Source organism: Orycteropus afer, unplaced genomic scaffold, assembly GCF_000298275.1.
Source record: "Orycteropus afer afer isolate SDZICR_OR568_19922 unplaced genomic scaffold, OryAfe1.0 scaffold00137, whole genome shotgun sequence".
Taxonomy (NCBI): domain Eukaryota; kingdom Metazoa; phylum Chordata; class Mammalia; order Tubulidentata; family Orycteropodidae; genus Orycteropus; species Orycteropus afer.
In genome coordinates this window covers 498,079-504,078 of record NW_006921724.1, presented here as the reverse complement: position 1 = coordinate 504,078, position 6,000 = coordinate 498,079, and the positions used below count along the sequence as shown (strand labels likewise).

Below are 6,000 nucleotides of genomic sequence, written 5' to 3'. Positions count from 1 at the left end.
TGTTTGCTATCCCTGATAGATAATAATGTTCTATGGATGTTAATTTCCTAATTGTGATTGTTATATTATAAGTGGATTATGCAAGATAAAACTTTTCATTTTCAGGAAACATGTTGTTGTTGTTAGGTGACATCAAGTTGGTTTTGACAACAGAATGAGACACTGCCCGGTCCTATGCTCTCCTCACAATCCTTATTATACTTGAGTCTGTCATCGCAGCCACTATGTCATTCGATCTCATTGAGGGTCTTTCCCTTTTTCACTGACCCTCTACTTTACCTAACATGATATGCTTCTTCAGGGACTGTTCCCTTTTGACAACATGACCAAAGTAGGTAAGTTACCTGGCCATTCTTATCTCTATAGATTATTCTGGCTATACCTTTGCCAAGACAGATTTGTTTATTCTTTTGGCAATCCATGGTACATTCAGTGTTCTTCGCCAACACTACAGTTCGTATGCATCAATTCTTCTGTGGTCTTCCTTATTCCTTGTGGAGCTCCCACATGCATATGGAGCTATTGAAAATATCATGGTTTGGGTCAGGCACACTTTAGTCTTCTAAGCAATCTTTTTGCTTTTTAATACTTTTTAAAGAGATCTTTTGCAGCAGATTTGCCCAATGTAATATGTTGTTTGATTTCTTGACTGCTGTTTCCAGGGACATTGATTGTGGAGCCAAGTAAAATGAAATCCTTGATAACTTCAATCTTTTCTCCATTTACCATGATGCTGCTTACTGGTCCAATTGTGAGAATTTTTGCTTTCTTTATGTTGAGATATTACCCATACTGAAGGTTATAGTCTTGATCTTTATCGGTAAGTACTTGAAATCATCTGCGCTTTCAGCAAAGACTGTGCCATTTGCATATCATAGATTGTTAATGAGTCTTCCTCCAATCCTGATGCTCTGTTCTTCTTCATATGGTCAAGCTTTTTCAGATTATTTGTTCAGCATACAGATTAAATAAGTATGGTGAGAGGGTACAACCCTGATACACACCTTTCCTGATTCTCATTCTTCTCAATGTTACCCACAATTTGTTATTATCCATCAGACACTAGCAATGATATCCCTCATTCCACATCCTCTTCTAAATCCAGCTTGAATTTCTGGCAGTTCCCTGTTGATGTACTGCTACAACCATTTTAAAATTATATTTGGCAAAATTTTACTTATGTGTGATATTAATGATATTGTCTAATAATTTGTGCATTCGGTTGGATTACCTTTCTTTGGAATGGGCACAAATATGAATCTTTTTCAAATTGGTTGGCCAGGTAGCTGTCTTCCAGATTTCTTGGCATAAAAGAGTGAATGCCTCCAGCACTGCATCCATTTGTTGAAACATTTCAGTGGGTGTTACATAACAATTCCTGGAGCCTTGTTTTTCACTAATTCCTTCAGTGCAGCTTGGACTTCAATTCAATACTTCTTTCAATACCACTTGTTGTTAATAATATGCTATCTGGAATAGTTGAACATTGACCAGTTCTTTTGGGTACAATAACTATGTATTCTTTCCATCTTCTTTTGATGCTTCCCATATCATTCAGTATTTTGCCCATGGAATGCTTCAGTATTGCTACTCAAGGCTTGAATGTTTTCTTCAGTTCTTTCAGATTGAAAAATGCAGACGAGATTCTTCCCCCTTTGATTTTCCAACTCCAGGTCTTTGCACATTTCATTATAATACTTTGCTTCTTGGGCTGTCCTTTGAAGTCTTCTTTTCAGCTCTTTCACATCATTGTTTCTTCTGTTCACTTTAGCTACTCTCTACTCAACAGCAAGTTTCAGAGTTTCTTCTAACATCCATTTTGGTCTTTTCTTTCTTTCCTGTCTTTTTAATGACGTTTTGCTTTCTTCATGTTTGATGTCCTTGATTTCTCTTCCCACAACTCATCTGGGCTTTGGTCTTCTTCACTTGGTCTCTAAATTCAGATGTGGTATACTGAAGGTCGTATTTTGGTTCTCATGGACTTATTTTCATTTGCTTTAGCTTCAGCTTAAACTTTCATGGATCAATTGATGGTCTGTTCTACAGTCAGCCCCAGACCTTGTTCTGACTGACGATATTGAGCTTCTCCATGGTCTCAGCCCACAAATGTAGTTGATTTGATTCCTTTGTATTCCATCTGGCAAGGTCCAAGTTTATAGACTCCATTATATTGTTGAAAAAAGGTATTTTCAGTGACTACATGGTTGGTCTTGCAAAATTCTATCATGCGGCTCTTCCCCTAAGTGGCCTAGGGTATTGTTGCAAAATGGTTTGCTACTCACTTGACTCAGAAAACCCCACAAAATCATGCAAATCAAGAGGTTCAAATCTTCGTGTCCATTTTAAGAATACCCATGAAATTTGATGGCCCAAACCATCAAGCGAATGCATATCCAAAAAACCACCAACTTTTGAAAGATGTCACTTTGCAGAAGGAATGTGCTCCATTCCGACGTTACAATGGTGGGGTTGGTAGATGTGCCTAGGCAAAACAATGGGGTTGGACACAGGGTCAGTGGCCCAAAGAGTACTGAATTTTTCCTGCACATGCTTAAAAATTTAGAGAGTGAGGCTGAACTTCAGGGTTTATATGTAGATTCTCTGGTCACTGAACACATCCAGGTGAACAAAGTCTCCAGGATACACCACTGCACTTGCAGAGCTCATGTTCAGATTAACCCATACATGAGCTCCCCTGCCACATTGAGATGATCCTTACTGAAAAGGAACAAATTAGTCCTAAACCAGAGAGTTAGGAGTCCTAACCCAGGAGGTTGCTCAGAAGAAAAAGATCCCAGAAGAAACTGAAGAAACAAAAACTTATGGCATAGGAGTAAATTCAGCTTAAACTAAAATGCAAATAAAAGTAAATGTAGAAAAAAATATTCTAGCATGTGCTCTCCTGCATCATTTCTGTCACCAAGGCCATAATCTCCAACTACTGATGCTTCTTCTTTTCCAGCTTTCACATTCCAGTCACCAGTAATTATCAATGCATCTTGATTGCATGTGATTAATTTAACACTACAGACGTTGGTAAAAGATCTTCAACTTCTTCATCTTTGGCTTTAGTAATTTGTGCATAAATTTGAATGATAGTTGAATGATAGATGTACTGCTACAACTGGTCTTCCTTGTAGGCGTGTGGATTATTATCCTATCACTGACAGTATTGTACTTCAGGATAAATCTTGAAATGCTCCTCTTCAATTTGTCATTCCTGGCATAGTAGACTATATGGTTGTCCAATTCATAATGGCCAGTACCAGTCCATTTCAGCTCCCTAATGCCTAGAGTATAGATCTTTATGCATTTCATATAAGAATTCTGTGTACTATTTTCACAATTTTTCTGTAAGTCTGATGTTACTTCAAAGTTAAAGAAAAACAAAAGAAATAGTGCAAGCCTTAGAACCAAACAGAATTCAACTTGAATTCCTGTTCTGCTGGCTCTATGACCTTATATAAGTGGTTATATAAGTGGTTTCACCTTTCTAAGACCATGTCTTCATCTGTGAAATAACATCTTCTTCTTGGCTATGTAAGATAGCCTATAAAGCTCCACACATAGTGCAGAAAATCAGAATCAGTTCCAGGCAACCAGATGAAACATCTATCCGGTACCTGTATAAAAACAGTTCACAGATGTCTGCTTACCATGTGTTCAGAATGAGTCAGCATCCATCTTCTAGAATAGCAGTAGGCCCTCTTTTAGGCTAGATGATGTGTGCTGATGGCTTGTGGACACTCTCCACCAGGAGCCCTTCCATACCCAGTGGAAAATGATAGACATATTTATGAGATCTGATAAGATCTGGAAAGGTGGGTTGAGAAGATCTCATCGTCTAAAGACTCCTAATGGAGGAGTCAGGAGTTCCAGCATGTGGTAGTATAGTGAAGGCTCACCCTCAGAAGGGGCCACCAGCCCTGAGATCAGGACAATGACCTCGATGTGTCCACAGAAGTAGCTATTGGCACCATGACTATTTTCATAATAGCACTAATAAAAGGCTCCTTGCCTGACTGTGAATTCTGTTCTCTTTTAAGATAGAAGGCAGTTGATGCCCAGACATCCAGTGTTTATGGTGGACTGTCAAGAAGCAACAATGGTCTGTGTTCATTTTGGTTGAATAATACACACCAACATCAATAAATGCTTGACTTATATAATAAAAGTGAATCCACAGGATTCCTTCCTACAAACAAGGAAATTATTTAGTAGTATTGTAGATGGTATTGGGAGTCCCTGAGTGGTGCAAATGGTTAATGCACTCAACTGCTAACCAAAAGATTAGTGTTTTAAGTCAACCCAGAGGCAACTTGGAAGAAAGGTCTGGAGAGCTACTTCTAAAGAATCAGCCATTGAAAACCCTGAGTAGATTGGTGGGCAGGCTGGCCAATTAGCTATATCTAGGCAGGGGGGAGTATGCCCATGACCATGTATAGGTTAGCAGAAAATGTTTCTACATGAGTGTTTGCATGAGCTGTAAGAATGTCCAGGTGTATAGTAGAGCTAGCAAGGGACAAGGTTGTGGTGGCTTCTTGGCCACAGCCAGCTACCCAGAGGGAACAAGTACTTGGACCTGCAGGCTTGGGATTATGGTTGCAGGGGACATAAAACTCAATTGGCATAACATACTAAACATTGTTCTACGTCCTACTTTAGTGAGTGCAACTGGGGTCTTAAAAGCTTACAAGCAGCCATCTAGATACAACGATGGGTCTCTCCTTGTCCAGAGCAAAGAAGAATGAAGAAAACCAAAGATGCATGGAAACAATCAGTCCAAGGGACTGGTAGACCATGCAATCCTTAGCCTATATGACCATGAGGCCAGAAGAACTAGATGGTGCCCGGCAGCCACTGTCAGCCACTGGATCTCCAGTGCAGGAGATGCTGGATAGAGTGGGAGAACAATGTGGAACAAAACTCAAAATCATAAAAAAAAAAAAAAAAAAAAAAGAAAGAAAGAAAAACAAAAAGACCAGTTTTGCTGGTCTGATAGAACCTGGTGGAACCCCTGAGACTATGGCTCCTAGTTACCCTTCAGGTCTGGAATTGAACTCACTCCCTTGGCTTCCAGCCAAACAATTGACAGGCATATAGGGTGAACATTTGCATCAGGTAGATACATTCCTTGGAGCCATCAATCTTGGGAGAACAGAAGGGTAGTATTTGTACAGGGAGAGAGCTGGGGGGTGGGAGTGCATGGGAGGGAAGGACATAGGGAAGAGGTAGTAACTACAGGGAGGAACTAGGAAGAGAACTGTTAGGAGAAAAAAGAAAATCCTATGTAGCACAGCTCTACTACTCTGATACACATAGTGTTACCATGAGTTGAAGTAAACTTGATAGCAATTGGTTTAACTGGTACTAGTAGATGGTATTATAGTGTTTGAGATGGGGAAGATGAGCTCAAAAGCTATTAATTGTTGGTTGCTAAGAAATAATGACATTAAACAAGTGTCTTTGACAAGCCACCTTACCCCCAGACATTCTTTCAATAGAAGTACTGGTGAGGCCTCTGCATTTGGGGAAGACTGAGAAGGGAAGATTGTGACAGTTCTGCTCTTAAGTAGTCAAAATTCTCATTTTGCCTCTAAATGAAATACTCATCCCGTTGTACATTAAAACAGCAAAAGGGGGAGTGTGATCTAAAGCTGACTTGTTTGACAGCATAGCAGAAGGGTGGATTGATGACAGGCCGCTACAGCTTTAAATGTTTAATCCAGAGTGCAGTGGAGGAATGTGTTAATAGAAGAGTTGTGTTATGTGCCTGTGAGAATCAGTGACCAAAATTATTTGTAAGCAATAACCTAGAGAAAGCACTGTTTTTAAAAAAGGCAACCAAATAACTGATTCATCCAACAGTTGATAGTTTTGCTAAGTGGATTTAGAGACCCTAGAATGGGAAGTAGAGTTTGCATCCCCAATTGCTAGTGCCCCAGGTTCAGGTCATTTCAGCCCTGGTGGGACAGTGGTTAAGCACTTGGCTGCTAACCA

The 6,000-nt window shown here is 39.7% G+C and overlaps 1 protein-coding gene and 1 pseudogene across 1 annotated transcript in view; both read left to right on the top strand.

Annotated features, from left to right (window-relative positions):
* HLCS (holocarboxylase synthetase) overlaps positions 1 to 6,000 on the top strand; it is a 377,157-nt gene that overhangs the window by 346,749 nt on the left and 24,408 nt on the right. The window lies entirely within an intron of this gene.
* LOC122150420 lies at positions 2,267 to 2,831 on the top strand (annotated as a pseudogene).